Raw genomic sequence first — 26340 nt, 5'->3', positions numbered from 1 at the left:
TTCTCAACTGGGGGAAGTTTTGCTCTGAACGTGATATTTGACAGTGTCTGAAGTTATTTTTGGTTGTCACAATTAGGCAGTGAATGCTACTGGTATCTAGTGGGTAGGGGCCAGGGATGTCACAAAACATCCTATACTGCACAGGACAGTGCTCTGCAACACAGAATTATATGGCCTTAAATGTTAATAGTGCTGAGGTTGTAAATCTGTGGCCTAAAAGCATAGAAAAGTTGAAAGCATTTTATAATCTCTTATTGAATTTGGGGAAAATATACTTCTAGAAACAAAGTAAGTTGGATTTGCATTTATAATATTTGTGAGCTTCAAATATTCACCTTTGATTGTTAATCTTTCCTTTTCATTAAAAAAATCATGAAATAGAGATTAAGGGCAATTTCATTATTTCTAGGCAAATGACTTAGAATATTTTGGATGTTAGGGAAGGACTGAAGCATGTGTAAGTGGAGATGACATTAGTGTTTGTGTGCACATCTAATAGAGTAAGAGAGAAAAATATAAAACCAAATGGCACAGTGGACCCCACTTCTCACCTTCTGGTAAGTGAAAAATCTGTCCAGTTCCATTGTTAGCAGTGACTGACAACGTGCTTAATGTTTCCAATTAAGAGTGCTTCTTTTGGGATACAGTAGAAGGTTCTTCCTTTCTTTTTAATCTAGTCCTGTTTTGTTTGAGAATATGATTGGAAGGAGACTTTCTAGGAAGGTGATTGTTCCAATCTTTTGAGATAACTCACTTTTTATTACCCCATGATATAACTCTGTATTTTAGCATGTATTGTGAAAACTGTAAAACCTGGAATCCCATTCCAGAACAAAGTATCAATGTAGCTTTTTTCTTTTTCTTTTTAAAAAAAATTTTTTTTTTCAACGTTTATTTATTTTTGGGACAGAGAGAGACAGAGCATGAACGGGGGAGGGGCAGAGAGAGAGGGAGACACAGAATCGGAAACAGGCTCCAGGCTCTGAGCCATCAGCCCCAGAGCCTGACGCGGGGCTCGAACTCCTGGACCGCGAGATCGTGACCTGGCTGAAGTCGGACGCCCAACCGACTGTGCCACCCAGGCGCCCCAGCTTTTTTCTTTTTAGTAATAGCTTTACTAAGAAATAATTCACATACTATAAAATTCTCCTTTTAAAAATCTATAATTCAGTGTTTTTTAGTATATTTACAAGGTTGTGCAGCCATCATCACTGCCTAATTAAACAATTTTTTATCGAGGTGTCTGGGTGGCTCAGTTGGTTAAGTGTCCAACTTCAGCTCAGGTTATGATCTCACAGCTAGTAGGTTGGAGCCCTGCATATGGCTCTGTGCTGACAGCTCAGAGCCTGGAGCCTGCTTCAGATTCTGTGTCTCCCTCTTTCTCTGCCCCTCCCTCGCTCACGCTGTCTCTCTCAAAAATAAATAAACATTTAAAAAATAAATAAAAATTATTTTATCATCCTAAAAAGAAAACCTATACTCATTATTAGTGACAACTCATTTCTCCCTTCCCCCAGCCCTTGGCAACCACTATTTTACTTTCTGTCTCAATGGATTTGTCCATTCTGGACATTTCATATAAATAGAATCATATCATATGTGGCCTTTATGACTGATTTCTTTTACTTAGCATAATGTTTTCAACTTTGATCCATGTTATAGTATATGTCAGTACTTCATTCCTTTTTTAAAAAAAATTTTATATTTTATTTTCTATTAGAGACAGAGACAGAGACAGAGAGACAGCGAGAAGGGGAGGGGCAGAGAGACGGAGACAGAATCTGAAACAGGCTCCAGGCTCTGAGCTGTCAGTACAGAGCTCGACATGGGGGTTGAACTCATGAGCAGTTGAGATCATGACCTGAGCTGAAGTTGGACACTTAACCGACTGAGCCACCCAGGTGCCCCACTTCATTCCTTTTTATATCTCAGTAATATTTCAGTGTATGGATAGTACCACATTTTGTTTATACAGTCATCTGTTGATAAACATTTGGATTGTTTTTATCTTTTGGCTATTGTGAGTAGTGCAGCTGTAAACATTCGTGTACAAGTATTTGAGTACTTGTTTTCATTTCTTTTGAGTATATACCTAGAAGTGGAATTATTGGGATATAAAGTAACTCTAAGATTTACTTTTTGAAATAGTACCAAACTGTTTTCCACATTGGCCGTATCATTTTGCATTCCCACTAGTAACATACGGGGTCCAGTTTCTCTACAATCTTGCCAAAACTTGTTATTTTCTCTCTCTTTTCTTTTTATAAAAATTATAATAACCATCCTAGTGGGTGTGAAGTATCTCATTGTAGTTTTGATTTACGTTTCCCAAATGACTAGTGATATTGAGCATTTTTTTCATGTGCTTCTTGGCCATTTGTATATCTTCTTTTGAGAAATGGCTATTCAAGTTCTTTGCACATTTTTGAATTGAGTTGTTTTTGTCGAGTTGTAGTTCTTTATATAGTATCCTTTATTTTTTCAATTTGAAAGTAGTCGTTTGTTAACTGTCCAGATTACAAAAATAATCATGGTAGATACCTCAGTTAATCTGTTTTTTTAATTAAAAAATTTTTTTTAATTGTTTTTAATTTTATGTATGTATGTATGTATGTATGTATGTATGTATGTATGTATGTATTTACTTCCAGGTTAGTTAGCATATAGTGCAACAATGATTTTGGGAGTAGATTCCAGTGGTTCATCCCCTATGTATAACACCCAGTGCTCATCCCAACAAGTGTCTCTTAATGCTTTTTATCCATTTAGCTCATCCTCCCTCACACAACCCCTCTAGCAACCCTCTGTTCTCTATATTTAAGAGTCTCTTATATTTTGTTCCCCTCCCTGTTATTTTTGCTTCCCTTCCCTTATGTTCATCTGTTTTGTATCTTAAATTCCTCATATGAATGAAGTCATAGATATTTGTATTTCTCTGACTGACTAATTTCACTTAGCATAATACCCTCCAGTTCCATCCACGTAGTTGCAAATGGCAAGATTTCATTCTTTTTGATTGCCGAGTAGTACTCCTTGTGTACATATACCACATCTTCTTTATCCATTCATCCACCAATGGACATTTGGGCTCTTTCCATACTTTGGCTATTGTCGATAGTGCTGCGATAAACATGGGGGTGCATGTGCCGCTTCAAAACAGCAAACCTATATCCCTTGGATAAATACCTACTAGTGCAATTGCTGGGTCCTAGGGTAATTCTATTTTTAATTTTTTGAGGAACCTCCATACCATTTTCCAGAGTGGCTGCACCAGTTTGCATTCCCACCAGCAGTGCAAAAGAGATCCTCTTTCTCCACATCCTCACCAACATCTGTTACTACCTGAGTTGTAAATGTTAGCCATTCTGATAGGTGTGAGGTGGAATCTCATTGTGGTTTTGATTTGTATTTCCCTGATGATGAGTGATGTTGAGCATTTTTTCATGTGTCGGTTGGCCATCTGGATGTCTTCTTTGGAGAAGTGTCTATTCATGTCTTTTGCCCATTTCTTCACTGGATTATTTGTTTTTTGAGTGTTGAGTTTGATAAGTTCTTAATAGATTTTGGATGCTAACCCTTTATCTGATATGTAGTTTGCAAATATCTTCTTCCATTCTGTTGGTTGCCTTTTAGTTTTGCTGATTGTTTCCTTCGCTGTGCAGAAGCTTTTTATTTTGATGAGGTCCCAGTAGTTCATTTTTGCTTTTGTTTCCCTTGCCTCCAGAGACAAGTTGAGTAAGAAGTTGCTGTGGCCAAGATCAAAGAGGTTTTTGCCTGCTTTCTCCTTGAGGATTTTGATGGCTTCCTGTCTTAATTTTAGGTCTTTAATCCATTTTGAGTTTATTTTTGTGTATGGTGTAAGAAAGTGGTCCAGGTTCATTCTTCTGCATGTTGCTGTCCAATTTTCCCAGCACCACTTGCTGAAGAGACTGTCTTTATTCCATTGGATATTCTTTCCTGCTTTGTCAAAGATTAGTTGGCCATATGTTTGTGGGTCCATTCCTGGGTTCTCTATTCTGTTCCATTGATCTCAGTGTCTGTTTTTGTGCCAGTACCATACTGTCTTGATGGTTACAACTTTGTAGTATAGCTTGAAGTCTGGGATTGTGATGCCTCCTGCTTTGGTTTTCTTTTTCAAGATTTTACAAATTCTACAAATTTTAGGATTGTTTGTTGTAGTTCTGTGAAGAATGCTGGTGTTATTTTGGTAGGGATTGCATTGAATATGTAGATTGCTTTGGGTAGTATGGACATTTCAACAATATTTATTCTTCCAGTCCAGGAGCATGGAATGTTTTTCCATTTTTGTGTGTGTGTGTGTGTGTGTGTGTGTGTGTGTGTGTGTGTGTGTTCTTCAATTTCTTTCATAAGCTTTCAGTAGTTTCAGTATATAGAGTTTTCACCTCTTTGGTTAGGTTTATTCCTAGGTATTTTATGGTTTTCGGTGCAAATGTAAACGGGGTGGATTCCTTGATTTCTCTTTCTGTCACTTCATTATTGATGTATAAGAATACAATGGATTTCTGTGCATTGATTTTATGTCCTGTGACTTTGGTGAATTCATGGATCAGTTCCAGCAGTTTTTTGGTGGAATCTTTTGGGTTCCATGTAGAGTATCATGTCATCTGCGAAGAGTGAAAGTTTTTCCTCCTTGCCGATTTGGATGCCTTATTATTATTATTTTTTAATGTTTATTTTTGAGAGACAGAGCGACAGAGCACAAATGGGGAGGAGCAGAGAGAGAGGGAGACACAGAATCTGAAGCAGGCTCCATCCAGGCTCTGAGTTGTCAGCACAGAGCCCAATGCTGGGCTTGAACCCATGAACTGTGAGATCATGACCTGAGCTGAAGTTGGACGCTCAACTGATTGAACCACCCAGGCACCCTGCTCAGTTCATCCTTCTAATGAGCCTGTTGATCTGGTCTTCCCTGTTGTGGGCATCTCCACCTTTTGCCAAACGGGTGGTCTTTTTCTTTATTCCCCCTCATGGAGAAGATAATTTGAAGGGCCATAAGAAGTTATTTGCTTCTTTGAAATATATTCTAACAGTATAGATCTTGTGAATCAGATCCTCCATGCAGATAATGCCATATTTACCAAGAGAGTGAGCAGTCAATGTGTTATCTGTCAAGGTAATTCGCTTCTTGTTGATTTTGCCATAACCACACTTGTAGATCAGTTCATTTACTGACTTCCAGTTTGGGTACTCCCATATTTATATAGTGTCTTTTGATGCTGTTCAGTTTATCTATTTTTTTCTTTTGTTGCTTGTGCTTTTGGTATCAAATCCAAAGTCATGAAGATTTCCCCCAATGTTTTATTCTAAGAGTTCTGTAGTTTTAGCTCTTAAGTTTTGATGCTATTGTAAATGGAATTGTTTTATTTTCCTTCTTTTCTTTTCTTTTCTTTTCTTTTCTTTTCTTTTCTTTTCTTTTCTTTTCTTTTCTTTTCTTTTCTTCTTTCTTTCTTTCAGTTTATTTATTTGTTTTGAGAGAGAGAGCATGTGCACGCATGTGCACTGTCAGTGCAGAGCCTGACATGGGGCTTGAACTCACAAACCATGAGATCATGATCTGAGATGAAATCAAGAGTCAAGATTAACCAACTGAGCCACCCAGGCACCCCTCTTTTCTTTTCTATCTTTAAAATATTTTTTATTGGGTTGCCTGGGTGGCTCAGTCGGTTAACTGTGTGACTTTGGCTCAGGTCAGGATCTCATTGTTCATGAGTTTGAGCCCCGCATCAGGCTATCTGCTGTCACCACCAAGCTGCTTCAGATCTTTGTCTCCCCCCCCCCCCGCCCCTCCCTCACGTGCGCACATGCTCTGTCTCTCAAAAATAAATCAGTAAATAAATAAACATTAAAAATAACAAAAAAAATTTTTATTAAAGCAAAAATGACTACAATGAAAAGAGATGAATTAAAAAAAAAAAACCAGAAGAGTAATCTTTGGTTTGGGAGGATTCTTATATTCATGTAATGAGGACCCTTTAATTTTAGCAGTGGAAGTGTTGGAATGCTGACATAAGATCAAGTTAGGAAAAGAACACCAATATCAGGTCAAAGCTAGTTGGTGTCTTCCAAAGTGACAGTAGAAGATACCACAGGGTAAAACGTGGGCGGAGCTGTACTCTTTTCACCTCAGAAGAGAACTTTATGTGCTACAAGAAGAATGCCTCAGTCACCCAGGGTTCTAGGGAAAGGAATTAGTTTCTAGCAGTATTATTATAGGGGAAATGGTTTTCTTAATTTCATTTTTCAGATTATTTATTGCTAGTGTAAAAAATACAATTGATGTTTGTATTTGTCTTGTATCCTATAACTTTGCTGAACTCTTTTATTTTTTAGAATTTTGGAATTTTCTTTTTTAAAGTTTATTTATTTGAGAGAGAGAGAGAGAGAGAGAGAGAGAGAATGAGAGAGTAAGTGGGGGAGAAGCAGAGAGAGGAAGAGAATCCCAAGCAGGCTCTGCGTTGTCAGCACAGAGCCCAACGCAGCGCTCAAACCCACGAAACATGAAATCATGACCTGAGCCAAAAGTGAGAGTCAGATGCTTAACTGACTGAGCCATCCAGGTGCCCCTAGAATTTTCTATGTACAAGATCACATCTCCTGCTTAACATAAATCTTGACTATATAAGTTTTCTCCTCTCCCATACCTGGACCCTTGCACAGTCTGAGTTACATGCCCGTTGTCTTCACAGAAACTTGTTACTTTTATCATATTCTGTTGAAATGATCTATTTAAAGTGTCTGTCATCCCGCTTAGCTTTAAGCTCCATGAGGATAGGGACTATGTGTTATTTACTTTTGTTTCGCCAGGGTATAGCACTGTGCCTGGCATAGAATAGGCATCCATCCATCCATCCATCCATCCATCCATCCATTCACTATATTGTGGTTCTTCTATATGTTAGGCATTGTGCTAAGTGCTGAGATACAGTAATGATTAAGACTTGTTATTCTTGCCATTGTGGAATTTATAATCTAATGGTAAATATTTATATTAAGTAATTACAAGGGTGATTACAACACAAAGAGAAACATGGCATATTAGTTTCCTATTGCTGCATAGCAGTATTACCATGAATGCAATAGTTGAAAAGAATACGTATTTGTGATATCTTTTTCTGTGGTTCAAGAGTCCAGGCAGGACTTGGCTGGGTCCCCTGCTCCATGGTCTCACAAAGCTGTAATTAAGGTGTCAGGTTGGGTGGAGATCCTGACTGGCTCAGTCAGAAGAGGGTGTGACTCTTGATCTCAGGCTTGTGAGTTCAAGCCCCATGTTGGGTGTAGAGATTACTTAAATAAATTAAAAAAAACTTTTACAAAATGGTGTCATCTGGGGCTGACATCTTATCTGGGGCTCAACTGGGGAAGGATTTGCTACTAAGCTCATGTGGTTGGTGGCAGCATTCAATTCCTTGCAGGCTGTTGAATTGAGGGCTTCAGCTTGATATGTTTCATATTGGCAGCTTGAGTCTTTGAAGCTAGTAAGCGAGTCTTCTAGTAAGATAGGTTACAATCTTATGTGACGTTTAGGTCACAGTTAATTCATTTTTTTCTTCTTATTTATTTATTTTTTAAATTTATTTTTTTTTGGAGAGTGCAAGCAGGGGGGGTGCAGAGAGAGGGGGACAGAGGATCTGAAGCCGGCTCTGTGCTGACAGGCTGACAGCAGTGAGCCCGATGTGGAGCTTGAACTCACGAACTGCAAGATCATGAACTGAGCTGAAGTCGGATACTCAACTGACTGAGCTACCCAGGTGCCCCGCAGTTAATTCATTTTTGATGTTTTAAATTTTGAGTCACCTTTGCCATATTGTATTGGTTAAAAGTAAGTCACAGACCCTGCCCAGGCTCAAGGGGAAAGGATCACACAATGGCATGAACACTAGGGGTAGGGATCATGGGAGCCAGTCTAGAGTCTGTTGCCACACATGGATTGTAATGGGAGTACAAAAAAGTCATTGTCTAATTTGGAGTGGGAGAATGCTCTTCTTGAGAAAGTGAAGTTTAAGTTGAGACTTGAAGGGTAAATAAGAACTAGCCAAGTGAAGGAATAGGTTGGAGAAATGAACATTCCAAGAGGAAGGAACAATCTATTTGTAGGCCTAGATGAGAGAAGTCTGAGATGCAGTTAAGGATCTGAAAGAAGTCTAGAATGGCTTCAGCAGAGGGTCGGGGAGATTGGTAAGAGATGAAATATGTTGCAGAGGTAAGCAGGGGTTTATTGTTGAGGACCTCATCATCTGTAAAGGTCCTCAAGGATAAGAATTTTCGATTTAATCTTAAGAGACTTGCTTTTAATTTTAAGTAAGTGGGTTGGAGAGGGTAAGAATTGATTCAGTTTGGCAATGGTCCAAGTGAAAGATGTGATATGTGACTGTGGCAGAAGTGTGCATGGTGGTAACTGGAATGGTGTGGAGTGAAATGATTTGAAATACTAGACATGCTTTTTAAAAATCTTTTAAAAAAACATTTATTCAGTTTTGAGAGAGAGAGAGCATGAGCTGGGAGGGGCAGAGAGAGAGACAGAGGATCTGAAGCAGGTGACAGCAGAGAGCCTGATGCAGAGTTCCAACTCACCAACCGCGAGATCATGACCTGAGCTGAAGTCAGACGCTTAACCAACTGAGCCACCCACCCAGGTGCCTCTAGACATGTGGTTTAATTTACCAACTTAAGTATGCTTATAAAAAAACTGAGAGATACTTTGAAGGTATTAACTGTAGCATTTGGTGAATGGTTGGATGTGATGGTGAGAGGAAGGAGGAATCAAAGATGATTTCAAGTACAAGTAGCTGGATGTTTGAACTCTGAAGGAGGAATGTATTTGATGATTTCAGATTTGGATTAGAATGTGAAACCTCTACAAGCAGTTAACATTTAGAGTTCAGAAGACAGATCTGGCTTGGAAATGTAGATATAAGAGCTATTAACATAGAGTAACTGGGAGCAGCTGGGTGGCTCAGTCGGTTAAGCGGCCGACTTCGGCTCAGGTCATGATCTCGCGGTCTGTGAGTTCGAGCCCCGTGTCGGGCTCTGTGCTGACAGCTCAGAGCCTGGAGCCTGTTTCCGATTCTGTGTCTCCCTCTCTCTGACCCTCCCCCGTTCATGCTCTGTCTCTCTCTGTCTCAAAAATAAATAAACGTTAAAAAAAAAAAAAACATAGAGTAACTGAAGCCATGGGTATGAATGATGTTATACAGGGAGTATAAACAGACAGAAGAGAGCCTGGGACCAAGTATTGAGGAACTCAAACATTTAAGGATTGAGTAGAGGAAGGAAGAGCTGGCAAAGGAGCCTGAATACAAGTAGTAAGAGGGTAAGAGTACCGGTGTGTGTATCTGTGTACCTGTGTGTTAGTGAGTGAGAGAGAGAGACTTGATGAAGAAATTTGAACCTAGGATGAACACAAAATTTGTGTTCTTTTCACTGTACCCTGTATAACAATGCCTACCTTGTAATGTTGGAAGGATCAAATGAAATGTGTAGAGCATCTTGTACAATGTTTTGTTGATCGAGCAAATAGTAGCTTTTGTTATTTTAGATGTTATTTTCTCTATTTTATTTTTGCACAACAGTTCAAATTTGATCTTAGGTTAGCCCACTATTTTTAGATGTGATTTCCTTTTTAAAAATTTTGTTATTGTTATTTTTATTAGAGAGAGAGAGCACAAGTGGGGAAGAGGAGCGGGAGGGGAGAGAGAGGAGAGAGAATCCCAAGCAGGCTCCATGCTGAGTGAGGACCTGACCCAGGGCTCAATCACATGACCACAGGACCAAGCCTAAATCAAGAGTCTGTTGCTTAACTAACTGGGCCCATAACTGAGCCCCAGATATGATTTCATTTTTGATGGTCATGTGATATCAAATGCCTTCTTTTCTTATAATTATCATATTTTTCATAGTGTGATTGCCTCTTCTCTCCTTTGTACCTCCTGTATACCCTATATAGACTTTTATCAGAGCAATGCTACATTTTATGACTTTTTTTTTTACGTGTTTGCGTTTCTCTGTTAGATCAGACCTCCCTATGTTTTTCATCTCTGTGTCTTTAGTACTTGGCACAGACTCTGCCAAGTAGTGGGTACTCACTAAATATTTGTTGCATGAAAAAAAACCCATATATACGTTATAAGAATATGTAGAATTTGCTAATCAAATTGTACACCTGAAACTAATATAACACTGTATGTCAATTATACTTCAGTATAAAAAGAAAGAAAGAAAAGAATGCATTGAGAAGCAACATGAGAGAGAGATAGACTCTGGGGCTAGACTGCCTCTGTTTGAGCCTTTAAAATTTTTTTTTTTCTAAACCCAATATGAGGCTTGAACTCACAACCCTGAGATCAAGAGTCAACATGCTGCATCACCTGAGCCAGGCAGGCACCCCTATACTGACTCTATTTGAATCTTGGCTCTACCACTTATAAGCTTTCTGACCTTGGGCAAGTTACTTGACTTCTGTGCCTCAGTTTCTGCATCTGCAAAATGGAGGTAATGATAGTACCTACCTTATGGGGTTGTTGAGCAGATGTAATGAGCTAGTATATGTAAAGTATTTAGAATACTGTCTAGCATATAATATACCCTATATAAGGGCTAGTTATTATTTCTATTACAAATGCAGTTAAGATTTTGAATTTTGTGCTAAGTACTATGTTAAGAACTTGTATACATGATCTTTTTATTTATACAAATATTTATATTTGCCACAATAATTCTATAAGCAGTTATACTTCCATTATATAAATGAGGAAACTGCCCCTGCCCTGGAGCCATTAAGAAGCAGCAGCCATAGCTCTGTGCTACCCTATGGCCGGGGGCCTAAACAAGGGCCATGAGGTGACTAAGAACGTGAGCAAACTGAGGTATAGCTGCTGCCACAGGTGCCTCACCAAGCACACCAGGTTTGTGTGGTACATGATCCGAGAGGTATATGGCTTTGCCTCATATGAGCAGCCTGCATGGAGTTGCTCAAGGTCTCCAAGGACAATGGTGCCATCAAGTTCATCAAGAAAAAGGTGGAGACACACATCCATGCCAAGAGGAAGAGAGAGGAGCTGAGCAACATGCTGGTAGCCATGGGGAAAGTCACAGCCAAGAAGGATTGAACTCCTCCCCTCTGTATGTAATAGAAACTTTTGGAACTTGGAAAAAAAATAATAAATACATAAATAAATGAGGAAACTGAGGTCCAAAAATGTTTAATGTCTTGCCAATAGGTAATTGGTACAGCTAGGATTTGAATTCCTATCTGTGTAATTGATGAATGGAATATCATAGCTAATTTTGATCCAGTGTACAAGAAAAAATTTAAAGATTATTTTATTAATTTTTATATATTTATGCTATATTTTTAGAATACTGTGTGTGTGTGTGTGTGTGTGTGTGTGTGTGTGTATGCTTTCTTATAGAGTTCAACCTGATTCATTTTGAGTGGCAAGTATACAACTAGTTATATAAGTTAGAGGCTTGGGCGCCTGGGTGGCTCGGTTGTTAAGCATCTGACTTCAGCTCACGTTATGATCTCACGGATCATGAGCTTGAGTCCCACTTTGGGTGAGCATGAGCCCTGCTTTGGGTGAGCACAAGCTCTGCTTCTGGTGAGCATGAGCCCCGCTTTGGGTGAGCCCCGCTTCTCTCTCTCTCTCTCTCTCTCTCTGTCTCTGTCTCTCTGTGTCTCTGCTCCTCGCTCACTTGCGCTCTCTCTCTCAAAAAAAAAAAAAAAAAAAAAAAAAAAAGAGGCAAAGTTCCTACTTTCTCCCCCTTTATATTTTCCCAAATTGACAACATCATGTGGAAATGCCAAGCTGTAAGAAATAATAAACTTATAAACTAAAAGAGCCAGATATCTGCCATCTGCTTGGGTACTGAAAAATTGATTTATTCACATTCATGGTTATACATTTATTATTTAGTGCACATGGAGTTGTCATGCAAACTCTAAATCTGTAACAATATTAACAGTTGTGGTATAAAGAAAGTAAGGGGAACATTTTAGTATATGAATGTTACTTTGTTCTAAGATGTTTTATTTTTGTGCTTGGGAAGGTAAAGTTTTTGTGTTCTCTGGTGGTTTTATCTACTTTGAGAAGTAAGATACTGGGTCTCAAAATGCTGGTGTTGCTGCAGCAGTCTTAGTGTGCCAACTGCCTACAATTTTTTAGTCTCTCAAACTACATCTTGTGAGATCTGCGAGACACTGAATCCTTTCTCTTTCAAATGTGATCATTGTCACAACCTGAATCTATAGAAACTCAAGGATTTTTCTCAAATTGTCTATATTTTTTTTTTCATAGTTGTGTTTGTTCTCTTCTCTTCTCTTCTCTTCTCTTCTCTTCTCTTCTCTTCTCTTCTCTTCTCTTCTCTTCTCTTCTCTTCTCTTCTCTTCTCTCCTTTTCGAGAGAGAACATGAGTGGTTGAGAAGGGCAGAGGGAGAGAGAGAGAGAGGGAGAGAATCTTAAGTCGATGCAGGGCTCAATTCCACATACTGGGATCATGCATGACCTGAGGCGAAATCAAGAGTTGGACACTCAGCTGACTGAGCCACCCAGTGTTTGTGCTTTTCCATCTGCCTCTCTGAGACCTCACCATAAAAAGTGTTTTCATCAACACTACGTGTGATCCTGTTCTTACAATATGTAATGACTGCATGTTTTCATAGTCGCAGTGTCAGAGAAGAGTTAAGTTCTATAGTCTTGAAGGTGTATAAGGAAGCTTTTATAAAATGACTAAGAAGTAGACAGGATGATGTGAAGTAGTGAATGTTCTACCTGAGTGTGAAGGTTAGGAGTAAGCCCGTTAGCTATCTCTGGTACTGTTTAGTACCAGTTTTTAGAGTTATTGCTCTGACTGCAATGTCTGTTTATACCAAAGCTGTTTGGAGGAACAAAGTAATGATTTCTGGGAGTAATTTGAACCTACCCCCAAACTCCAAAACATCAGTGAGCAAGATGTGTGTGGATGTGTGTGTTTGTCCATGTTTGTCCCCTTGTGTCAGATCAGCCATTTCAGAAGTAAATTGCCCCATATAGTCAGAGAATTAAGGTAACCTTCAGTATGAAGAATGAGATTAAAGAAGAACAAATGTAGAGAAAACTCTTCATTGTACAATATTACTCTGGCATGAAAGCAGTGTTTTATAGGAATTGAGCGCTTTTTAAAATGTTTTTTTCTTTCTTTCTTTCTTTCTTTCTTTCTTTCTTTCTTTCTTTCTTTCTTTCTTTCTTTCATCTTTCTTTTAGGAATTGAGTGAATTTTTAACCATCAGAAAATGTTTTCAGTGTTTGAAACAGTCAAGAAAAAGAGTGGATAGAGACACTAGAGCAGCAAGGCTTGAACCTTAAGTATCTTTACATGGGGAGGGTGTGAAGAAGAAGAGACAAGTAGCAGTCAGAGATAGGTTCGTAAAGTTCAAGGAAGCTGCCAGAGCTACCAAACATAAATTCCAAAGAGCTGACACCGTGTTACAGACATTTACAAAAGAGGGTATAAAGAGGAAAACAAACTTCCCTCCCCACCTTCCACCACCCTTTTTAAAGGAGTTTAGCATTGAAAAGTGTGGAGAAAGAGGGTGATAACAGTCCAGCGCAACTTAGGGCTTTGCACCTTGGTAATCGTCTTTGTTGCATAGCCTTATTGTCTGTCAAAACTACTTCTTGCCAAATTTCCTATTGTGTTCCTTGTTGCATTTGTCTGGTTTTGTAACCTCTTTGAGATACTGGGGGTTTCAGAGCGGGAGCTCTCCTGGGGAGGTTTGATGTTTGGCTGGTGTGGAGGGGAAATGATGTATTTTATAGGAGGCACTGTGTATCATATGTGCACTTAAGGTTCACACATAGCAATATATGATTGGAGCTTTTGGCCCTTTTCAGTACATTTAATATAACCCCTAGAGCTGCTGTGGGAAGTTGGGCTAAGTAGTAAAGAATATTGTAGATGTCTCAGTGGGCCAAGCTCAGGACTCAGTGACAAGTGATAATTTATCAGGTAGCAAATTTTACTGTGTTCATATTGCTGTGTAGAAATACCTGCCAAGATCCTTCACTTTAATTGATAATTCAGTGGGGGGGAGGGGAGGGGGGACAAAAACTAGAAGCACACAAGTTGTATTGTACAACTTGCATTCACTCAGCTCGTAGAAGTATTTCTGTAAATGATATGATATATGTGAAGGCACGTGAAAGAAACTACAAAAAGTTGATTCTAGAGTGTATTATTTTGCGTCAGTGAAAGTGAGAGTTGGTTACTGGCCTTTTGTGTAATCTCATTGCACTCTGTTGCTACTTCTGTTGCAGCATGTGATAAACATTGCAATTATTTGCCATCTTATTCATTTATTTACTCAGAAGATATTTAGTTAATACTCATTAGGTGTAGGACATTGAGCTAGGTGTTAGGGATAGAGGAATAAAATCCTGCCCTAAAAGAGCTCTTTGCTTAGGATGGAAGATAGGAAATATATTTAAAACACAGTATTTGCTAAAATAGAACTTTAGCAAGAGCCTGAAATTACTCAATACATATTTGCTAAGTGTGTGAAAGTATGCATAGGGTACTAAGGAATATAATACTGGGCACCAGTATAAACATTGTGTGAAGAGAAGGCTTCATAGAGGAAGTCACCCTTTAGTTTTCTTGAAGGAGAAAATAGAGCTTGTCTGGTGGACAAGTAAGGGAAAGGGCATTTCAAGCAGTAGGAAAAGCATATGTGGAGGCACAGAGGAATATTCTAGGAACGGTGAGAAATTTGATTTAGTTTAAGTCTGGTGGATGCATGTAAAGGAATGGCAAAACTCTGATGAATCTAGAGAGATAGGCAGGAGCTAGACAATAAAAGATTTTTTCTTTTAATTTTTTCTTTCTTTTTTTTTAAATTTTTAAAATGTTTATTTTTGAGTGAGAGAGAGATAGACAGACAGAGTGGGGGAGGGGCAAAGAAAGAGGGAGACACAGAATCCAAAGCAGGTTCTAGTCTCTGAGCTGTCAGCATAGGGCCCAATGCAGGGCTCAAACTTAGAAACTGCAAGATCATGACCTGAGCCGAAGTCAGACGCTCAACTGACTGAGCCCCCCAGGCGCCCCTAAAAGATTTTTTCTTTATCCAGAGTCACTGCAGATATGTTTATTAGTTTTTTGTATTCCCAAGTCAGCTTTTGGTTTGTTGAATCTCTCAATTGTTTCTTTGTTTCCTATTTCATTAATTTTTGCTTTTATCTTTATTTTTATATTTTTATATGGCATTTTTAGTTGAACTCTAACCCATTTTTACATTTTTTTTAATGTTTATTTATTTTTGAGACAGAGACAGACAGAGCATGAACAGGGGAGGGTCAGAGAGAGAGGGAGACACAGAATCCAAAGCAGGCTCCAGGCTCTGACCTGCCAGCACAGAGCCTGATGCAGGGCTCGAACTCACAAACCGTGAGATCACAACTGGAGCCGAAGTCGGAGGCTCAACTGACTGAGCCACCCAGGTGCCTCTAACCCATTTATTTTTAATCTTTTTTGCAAATCAGTTAGGATTGTTTTTGGCAGTATGTTACAGAAACCTGAACACAGTGGCTTATTCAAATTTTTCTCAAGAAATCTTGAGAAATGCCTATGCTGTGCAGCTGCTTAAGGAAGTCCTCAACAAACCAAGCTTCTAGTTTCCTTGTCTTTAGTGTGTAGTTCGTGGCCTTTTGGTTACAAGGTAGCTGTTCTTGATGCAAGCACTATGTCTTTGCTCCAGTCTATAAAAACGATAAAGGGCAGTTTCATCAGGGAAACATTTCTAGAATCCCTACCTAGCAATTCCCACGTATATCTCCTTACTTAGTACTATGTCACCTGGCTACTCTAGAGAGAGCGGGGGAGGGAGGGAGGGAGGGAGGGAGAGAGAGAGAGAGAGAGAGAGAGAGAGAGAGAGAGAGAGAGAGAGAGAGAGAGAGAGAGAATCCCAAGAGGGCTCTATAATGTGAGTGTGGAGCCTGATGCAGGGCTGGAACTCATGAACTGTGAGATCATGACCTGATCCAAAATCAAGAGTCAAGTACTTAACCGACCGAGCACCCAGGCGCCCTGAATGTTTTAATTAACCAAGCACATTGCCAACTAACTGAGGTCCTGTAAGTCAAGAAGAGGGGGAAAATAGATGTTGATAAACAGTGTTGTCTACTATGCTTGTTTTTAATTATTTTTTTGTTGTTGTTGACTTCTAATTTTATTTCATAGTGGTCTGGGAATGTGGTTTTGGAACTACATTCTTTGAAATTTTTTGAGAATTCCTTTATGATCCAGGCATTTTGGTCAATTTTTTCATATGGACTTGAAAAAAAAAAAAGATAAATAAAGCCTACCTTTACTGGGACAAGATTGAGTCAAGCATATCAGTTTTGTTATTAAAATGTATCATATCAGCCATCTGGGTGGCTTAGTCTGTTAACCATCCAACTCTTGATTTTGGCTCAGGTCAAGATCTCATGGTTTCTGGGTTTGAGCCCCACTTTGGGCTCAGCACTGAAAGTGCAGAAGCTCCTTGAGATTCTCTCTCTGTCCTCTCTGTCTCTGTCCCCTCCAATGCTCATGCACATGTGTTTCCGCTCTCTCTCAAAATAAATAAACTTTTAAAAAAAGTGCTATATCCATACTCATTTATCTTCTAGAACTTTCAGTTTCTGAGAGGTATGTTAAATAATCCCATGAAGACTGTGGATTTGTTAAACTTGCCTTGTGTTTTGTCAGTTTTTGTTTTATATATTACAAGTCTGTGTTGTTAGATACATACAAGGTCATAATTATTATTTCTTGACAGTTTTGTAGGGTGCATGCAGTGCTTTTTCCCTTAGATTAGTTGTTCTCAAGCATTTTAGCCCTAATGTTTCCATTATCTGGGTTCAAATTCTGGCTCTCTCGTTTACTAGATGTAGGATCTTGAGAAAGTTCTTTTAATCTCCCTGTGCCCAATTTCCATAGCTGTAAAATAGGAGACATTAATAATATCAACCTCCCAGAATTGTTTTGAGGATTGAGTTAATATATATATATATATATATATATATATATATATATATATATATATACACAGTATAACAGAGCCTAGTACGAAGCAAGTGCTATGAATAATAGCTATATTATTGCTACTATAACAATTTTTTAATGAATTCTGACTACCTTGGAAATGAAATTGATAGGTAATTAGGTTACTGTTGTTCATAATTATAAAGCATCAACATGATACCCTAACTCTATGATAAACAAGAAGTAAAAGAAAATTAAATTAGTAAAAATATACATTTCAATATGCAAAATTTGGGGCCTGACTACTGTAGAAAATTTAATGAAGTAGTCTGATGCTTTTACCCTCTCACAAATGACTGGTTTAAAATTTTTTTTTAATGTTTATTTTTGAGAGAAAGAGAGAAACAGAGCGTGAGTGGGGGAGGGGCAGAGAAGGAGGGAGACAGAATCTGAAGCAGTCTCCAGGCTCTGAGCTGTCAGCACAGAGCCCAATGTGGGGCTCGAACCCACGAAGCGTGAGATCATGACCTTAGCTGAAGTCGGACACTTGATCAACTGAGCTACCCAGATGCCCCACAAATGATTCGTTTTAGATTTAAGAGAAGACAGAAGCCATTCCATGCAAGAAGAAAAATTAAAGAGCAGAGATACCAGTGGATATTAGAATAAAAGTATAACAGACCAAAAAAATCTAATGGACTAGACTTATTTGTATGTGATAAGGGAAAGAGGACAGTGACCTCAAATGAAATAGCGATAGCTTGCCAAGGCAAATTACAGATTGATGAAGGAGAGAAAAGAACGAGGTATGATATATCTTTGCCAGCTTTATCAGTGTTTCTTTGTAAAATATTCATTTAATCTTGAATGTTTCATTGAGGGAAAAAAACTTGGCAGAGTAGGAACACTGGTAAATTTATTTGTGAACAAAGCAAAAATATGCTTTTAATTTATGGTTGATTTTTTTTTTTTTTTAATTTTTAGAAAGAGAAAGAGAGTGCAAGCAGGGGAGAGGGGCAGAGGGAGAGGGATTCTTACCATGCTCAGCACAGAGACCACTGCGGGACTTGATCCCCTAACCCTGGGATCATGACCTAAGCCAAAATCAAGGGTTGGGTGGTCCAACGACTGAGCCACCCAGGTGCCACTCTAGTTGATATTTTATTTTAAGTTTATGTTGAGAGAGAGAGAGAGAGAGAGAGAGAGAGAGAGAGAGAGAGAAAGAAAGAGAGAGAGAACCTGTGGAGGAGAGGCAGAGAAAAATGAGACAGAATCCCAAGCAGGCTCTGCACCATCAGTGCTGAGCCCCATGTGGGACTGAAACTCACGAACTGTGAGATTATGACCTGAGCCAAGATCAAGAGTCGGACACTAACAGCGTGGAGTCTGACATGGAGCTCCATCTCAAGACCATGAGATCATGACCTGAGCCGAAATCTAAGAGTCAGATGCTTAACTGACAGTCACCCAGGCTCCCCAGCATAGGTGATATTTTTAAATAAAGGCTAAATAAATCATTGTGAGTATAAAAACTACAAATGGGTTCTGATACATATTGTGTAATACAATACAGTTGTATAGGATTCAAATACTATATGACTATACTATACTTCAAATACTAGGAACAGCATTGCTACTGGTGGTCTGATTTTCTGAAATGTTGACCAATTCTTCCTGTGTTCTTCTGAACATAACGAAAGAAGTGATTTTTCCTCAATTCATAATATAGTTGTATTTCTAGAAAATTTAGTATATATTAAAACCATGCAAGATGACTTTGTTTTTTGTTTTTGTTTTTGTTTTTGTTTTTTGTCAAATAGTGTTAGAATCCAAGTTCAGGTAATAATACATATATATGTTCTTCATTTACATGAATGTCTAGCAAGATATTTGAATTTCATACAGCACATAGAACAATGCTTCCTTGTGCAGTACTGTCCTGGTACCTTGCAGGATGTCTAGCATCTCTGGCCAGCAACACTCCTTGCCCCCAGTCATTGTTATAACCAAAAACCTTAATCTAAAAACTTTAAAAACACCTCCTAAGTGACTTGTTATAGCCTCTATTGAAAATTATTGCTTTAAACACTGCATATGCCTAATACTTACGTTGCTATACCAGCTTACTGTATACTTATTGTATATTCACTGTGACTTCTTGACTGGAAGTCCTAAGCCATTCATTTAACAGTTAACTTAATGATTAATTGCTTTGTGACAGTTCTTATGTTCTTGTCCTAATTATTATTTAATTCTCTCCTTACTATTTCTCTGAACTGGTCAGAGGTTTATGTTTCTCATTTGCTCTAGAAATTAAGCCTCCTGACTCAAGTTAACTATTTAAATTCAGCAAATATTTTTTGAGCAATTTCTAAATGCCAAACTAAAGCACTGTGCCAGAGAAGGGATTCTTAGCTTGATTTTATACCACACTGCTGAAAGTGAATATATGGCATGCGGTTTGTTATTAAACATATGCAAATAATTTAATTTTAAAAATATAAATTAGAGTTGAATTAGAGGTACCCCTATATTAACTGTCACTCTCATTTGTGTGTTAATATGCTTATTTGAATGGAATAAAAATGGGCTATAGAAATAGCTAATGGACATAGGATTGTATTTGTAACCTGTAATTTATTTTTTCTATTTGAAAAAATCTAATGTCTGTTCATAGTTATATAATTATTGTCATGTTTCTCTTTCCTGCTTACCTTTGTATGATTTTTGACAAAAATCTAGATTGCCCATATAAAAATAAGTCCTACATGTCAGAAGGTGTGTATGTGGGGTGTGGAAGAAAGCTGAACTACTCTTTCAGGGATAGAAAAATGAACGGGGCAAGTTCTTGGCTTGAAGCATATGGGAAATTATTCATATGTAGTTGTAGATTTTTTAATCTATTTTTTAATCTGATTTTTTAAAATGTTTATTTATATTTGAGAGAGAGAGAGAGAGAGAGTGTGTGGGTGGGGGAGGGCAGAGAGAGACGGAGACACAGAATCTGAAGCTGGCCTCAGGCTCTGGACCATCAACACAGATCCTGTCGGGGGGCTCGAACCCATGAACTGTGAGATCATTACCTGAGTGGAAGTCGGAAGTGTAACCAACTGAGCCACCCAGGCGCCCCTGTAGTTGTAGATTCTCTGTGTCCATAGAAGGAGATGAGTTCAGGATCTTCCTATGTTGCCATCTTGAACCCAAACTGCTCTTAGACATATAGAAGATAGGTAGACTACCAACATACAAATGCAATATGCAAATTATGTAATATGATATGCAAATTATGTAATGCAAATTCTGTAATACAGATAATTAAGGGTAGAGTAGTAAGAAAACACAGAATGGAGCATCCCGTTTTTCTTGAAGTAAAGAGATTTTTCCCAGGGAAAGTGGTGTTTCTATATCTTGAATAATTGAAACAAATTTAGTAGGGAGATTGGTATTGGGCTCAGGAGGTGAGGATTGCATCAAGGCAAGGAGAATAGTATATGTCAAGGCAAGGAAGTATGAGAGTGTGATGCATTTGTAAGAATTACAAATATAAATATATAATAGGTAAAGATAGGGGGAGGAGTGGGCACAGGGATAGACAGGGAGCAGTAGATGAATTTAGTTTTGCTAAGGAGTTTGGACTTTATTCCTTAAGTATCAGTGAGCCATTGAAGAATTTTAAACTGGAGAGCAACAAGGTAACTTTGTGATTTGGGGGCATGGATTACTGGAAGACCTGACAAGCTGATGCCTAGTGTTGATCTATAGGCTTCTCAACATCCAGCACAGTGCCTTGCATAGAGGATGATAATATTTGTTACTATTTGTACCTGAAAAGACTAATGAAAGGTAATCGGTCACTTCCAGCCTGCATGTACACACTTGACTGGACTTTAGTTTGTGATATGTAACTCTTGTTTGCAGATCTGGAAATTATCTTCAATTCAGGTATTAGTTTTAGGGTCTGAATCTTTGATCAAGGGGAGAAACTCTGTTCTTGATAGTTGCCTGCCTAATGCCACTGAATGTTTTCTTGGTGTCTGTGATCATTCATTCTAAGTAGCAGTTCTCAACTTTTCTGCTCACCCTTTATATAGTTCTCTTTCTTCTGGTTGGCCTCTTCCTTTAATTTTCCCATTGTTCATACTTTATCCAGAAGAATTGTGGGATGATGGGGGTTACTCATTAGAATACTACCATGCTGGTAGAGAAACTCTTATGTACACAGACATTTCTGGTGACTTAGTATTGTTATTTGATTGTATCTATGCTTTTTTGTTTGTTTTGGTATATTACTGAAACATCTTTAAAACCTGCAGGGTACTTGGACTTCTGAACATGTGAATATAAGCCTCTGTTCTATAAAACTTTAATTTTGTCTGCAGTTAGATGCCATGCTCTCTCAGTTTCCTAATGTGTGTGTGTCTGTGTGTCTGTGTATGTATTGAGGGAGTGTTGTCAGTGCATTTTTTAAAGGCCTAGAGGGGTACTCATCAAGCTTGAGACAATAACTACTTGGAATGAACACAGAAGATTGCATTTAATGGATCGGATAGTCAAAGGGACTTATTTATTTTTATTTATATTGTTTTAATGTGTTACAAAGAAAATATATGCATGTATTATTTAGGTAAAAATTAATATAAATTGAAGTTGAAAAGTTATATTTTCTATTAGAAATTTTAGTCAAATATACTGTGAAAGAATTGGAAAATGAAGAAAAGCAAAAGAAAATAAATCATTGATATTAGTTCTACCACCAGTGACAGTCACTATTAACATTTGATAAACTTATTTCCACTTTTTGTTTTAGCATAGGCTTGGGCATATATCATATGCAGGATTTTTTTTTTCTGTGATTAAAAAACTGTTCTTTATTTCTTAATGCTAAATTTATGGGAGAAAATAAGATAAATTTTTTACTTGTTTCTTCCAACTTTTGGAAGCTTTAAAAATCTATAGAAAATTGGGAGTGCCTGTGTGGCTTAGTCGGTTGAGCATCCGACTTTGGCTCAGGTCATGATATCATGGTTCACGGGTTCAAGCTCTGCATCGGGCTCTGTGCTGACAGCTCAGAGCCTGGAGCCTGCTTCGGGTTCTGTGTCTCCCTCTCTCTCTGCCCCTCCCCCATTCACGCTTTGTCTCTCTCTCTCAAAAATAAATAAAACATTAAAAAAATTTTTTTAAATTAAAAAAATAAAAATCTATAGAAAATGGAAAGAATAGTATAAAACCCCTATAGTCCCTTCACCTGGATTTGCCAGCTAATGTTTTGCTACATTGCTTTATCTATCTGTATTTTTTTAAGATTTTATTTTATTTTTTAAAGTCATCTCTACACCCAACATGGGACTTGAACTTACAATCCTGAGATCAAGAGTTACATGCTGTACTACTAACTGAGCCAACCAGGTGCCCCATTGGCATTTTTTTTTTTTTTTACAACACTTGAAAGCAAATTGCAGATATCATGACACTTTAATATAAATATTTTAGTATATATCTTCTAAGAATGCATTCTTCTACGAGGCCATAGTATCATTATTTATAACTGAGGCAATTAACCTTAATTCAGAAAAATAATTTCATATACAGTTCCTGTTAAAAGTTTTCTTATTTGCCAGCAAAAGGTGGGTGTTTTTTGTTTTTTTTTAATTAAGTAAGCTCTACGCCCAACATGGAGCTTGAACTCATGACCCTGAGATCAAGAGTCACATCCTCTACCAACTGAGTCAGCCAGGGGCCCCAACAAAAAGTTTTTTATAGCTTTTTTGAACCCAGAATCAAATCAAGGTTTCATACATTTCATTTCAGGAGTTATGTCTGTTAATGTCACTTAATCTAGAATATTCCCCCACATTTTGTTTGGAGAGTATTGTCTAGTTGTCTTTTAGATATTCTGGATGTGTCTAATTGTTTTCTTATGATTAGATTTGACTTAAACATTTCAGTATGTATATTACATCACATCAGAAAGTTGACAATGCCAGGTGTTTCACTTTTGGTAATGCTAAATGTGACCAACCCCTTGGTTAAGGTGCTAACCAGCAGATCTCTCCATTGTAAAGACATATTTTTCCCTTTGTAGTATATAAGTAATCTTGGGGGTATTATACAGCAGTTATATATATTACTGTTTTTCACTTAAAATTATAATTGTATTTTCTGTGTTATGTCAAATTCACCTGATAAGCTAAATTCTTATGAGCATATAGTTTATTTTTTTAAATATATTTTTAATGTTTATTTATTCTTGAGAGAGACAGAGACAGAGTGTGAGCAAGGGAGAGGCAGAGAGAGCAGGAGACACAGAATCCAAACCAGACTCCAGGCTCCGAGCTGTCAGCACAGAGCCTGGTGCGGGGCTTGAAATCACTAAGATCATGACCTGAGCCCAAATCGGACGCTTAACTGACTGAGCCACCCAGGCGCCCCTATACTTTCTTATTTTTATTAAAAATAATACCTATTTATTGAATGCTTATTGGGCCAACCTCTGTGTTAGTTGGCATCCATTATCTCATTTATCTAACATAACACTATTTTGTCCTCCATAATCGTGCTAGGAGATAGAGACTATTGTTCTCTTCATTTTACAGTAGAAGTCTTCACAGAGAAGTCATTCTAATCATGTAAGTATTAAAACGTTGTATTCAGTCTGCTCATTTCCTGACCTGGAGCCCTTCACCACTCTGCTATGCTCTTCTTTAGAAAGTAGACTTGAAGATCCTGTGATAGCATCAGATGAATTTAAAAGTCAAGGAGAAGTACCGATTTTCTCTTCTGTTGTCTTCTTTCTCCCTCTCTCTTTTTTCTTGCTTTTCTTCCCTCCCTCTCTTCATTTATTTATAATTATGGTAAAGTACATACAAGATTTACCATCTTAATCATATTTAAGTGTATAATTCAGTTCACGTGGTTGTGCTACCAGTCTCCAGAACTCTTCATCTTGCAGAACTGAAACTCTATACCCAGCATACAACTCCAAATCCCTCCCCTTTCCCTAGCCTCTGGCAACCACCATTCTACATTATGTTTGTATAAATTTAACTACCCTAAGTACCTCAAATAAGTGGAAACATATGGTATTTATCTTTTTGTGACTGAGTTATTTCATTTAGCATAATAACTTCAAGGTTCATCTGTATTATACCATGTGTTAGAATTTCCTTTCTTTTTAAGGCTAAATAATAACATTCCATTCTATGTATACTATTTTGTTTTATCTATTCCTCTGTCAGTGAGCACCTGTGTTACATATACGTCTTGGCTGTTGTGAATAATGCTGCCATGAACATGGGTGTGCAAATTGAAACTCTACTTTCAATTCTTTTGGGTACATACCCAGAAGTAGAACTGCTGGATCATGTGGCAATTTTATTTTTAATTTTTTGAGGCTTACCCTTTATAATAATATTTTTATTTTTAAATTTTTGATAGAGGGCTCCTGGGTGTTTCAGTCGGTTAAGCATCTGATTTTGGCTCAGGTCATGATCTTGTGGTACACGAGTTCAAGCCCCGCCTCGGGCTCTGGGCTGACAGCTCAAAGCCTGGAGCCTTCTTCAGATTCTGTGTCTCCCTCTCTCTCTGCCCTTTCCCTATTCATACTCTGTTTCTGTCTCTCTCAAAATAAATTAAAAAACATAAAAATAAGTTAAAAAACATTAAAAAATAAATTTTTGATAGAAATATAGTTGACATTATATTAGTTTCAGGTGTACAACATAGTGATTTGACAATTATATACATTATGAAATGCTCACCACAATAAGTATAGTTGCCATCTGTCACCATACAATGTTATTACAATATCATTTACTATATTCCGTGTGCTGTGATTTTCATCACTGACGCATTTATTTTATAACTGGACTTTTGTACCTCTTAATCCCCTTTACCTATTTTACCTATCCCTCCCATTTCTCTCCCCTAGCAGCAACCATTTTAACGTTTATTTTCCAAGGTAGTTAAAGATGTCACTCTCTTAGGAATATTCTTATTAATAGTAACCATGATCTATCTGTAGAGGACAAACTTAAGCAAAAAAGCACCTTCTTTTAACTCTGAAAATCTAAGTCTATTTGAAGGGTAATTAATTTTTGTAGTTTTGGAAACTTGGAATGAAGATCCTCCTACATTTAGGCAGGTACCCCATCTTTTGTGGACCTCTATATTTAAACGATACTTTTTTCTTCCTTTATCAACTGTAATCTGTATTTTAAAAATCTATCAATGTCTATTAATCTTCTGAGGTTTCACTGAAGTTCCATGAAATTTTTGCCTAAGTGCTCATTCTGTCAACATTTCAACATTTATATAAATACTTTTTGTGCTGTGTTTTATTCTTCATTGTCTTTCTTCTCTGACTCTCCATATAGCTTATTATTTGTCCCTTTCTAGATGGTAAACCCCAAAAAATTTTACCAAATTTTATATTTCTTTTCCATTTGAATCTTCCCCCCAACCCCTGCCCCCCTCAAAAAAAAATTACTCCTGGCTCACTTCTGCCCAAATAATTCACCTGAATAAATGATTCACTGGCCCTTAGATAATATATAGAAAGTATATTAGAAGTTTCACTTAATTGTTGTTGCCATTGTTTTCACTCTGCCCTTATGATGTGCCAGGCCTTCCAGGCACTGCAAGACAAGGATGGATACAGTATAGATCCTGGTATCAAGATGCTTTATAGACTGGTGAGGAGATATTTATGTACAGAACCATGTGATGAGTGGTATACTGGTGTTATGAATGTTGTTCTGAGGTGGTATAAAGATGGAAACCACAAATAAATGATTCCCAGAGAGTCAAGAAGACTTCAGGGAGGAGGGAACATTTGGGTGTGGTCTTGAAAGGTAAGTAGAATTTGAGGTGCTAGAAGAAAGTATTTTATGCAGATGAAAGAGAATGCAATGAGTTATGAACATGTTCATCATCTTGTCCACTTTTTTAAGGAAATAGGATTTTTTTCTGATTAGTTTGAAATACAGATTGTTCATCCTTGAATTTCACATTGTTTTAATATTGAACTTTCTTAAAAGCTCACATTTTGTTAAAATTTCCGAGTGATAGTTTTCAGATGATGAAAAAAGAAGAATAGCTTTCAGAATGGAGAGCCCTTATTAAAACACAGATGTCTTCTGTAAATAGAGTTGGAAAAATACTGTCAGTGTGTTCTTTGTATATAAACGTTTCTTTTAACTTATCCATGCAGGATCTGAAAAGGAAAGTCACTTCTCTTTCTTCAATCACGAGGTACATGACAACAGAATCATTGATGCACTAGGAAGAGAGTTGGGTTCCAAATCTCACTAAGAGATCTAGAAGAGG

The 26340-nt window shown here is 37.7% G+C and overlaps 1 protein-coding gene and 1 pseudogene across 2 annotated transcripts in view; both read left to right on the top strand.

Annotated features, from left to right (window-relative positions):
* Positions 1–26340, top strand: part of TESK2 (testis associated actin remodelling kinase 2) — a 133585-nt gene that overhangs the window by 36878 nt on the left and 70367 nt on the right. The window lies entirely within an intron of this gene.
* Positions 8361–11599, top strand: LOC102901567 (annotated as a pseudogene).

This window comes from Felis catus, chromosome C1, assembly GCF_018350175.1.
Source record: "Felis catus isolate Fca126 chromosome C1, F.catus_Fca126_mat1.0, whole genome shotgun sequence".
Classification (NCBI taxonomy): Eukaryota; Metazoa; Chordata; class Mammalia; order Carnivora; family Felidae; genus Felis; species Felis catus.
The sequence above is the reverse complement of the archived record's forward strand: the minus strand, read 5'-3'. Positions and strand labels throughout refer to the sequence as shown.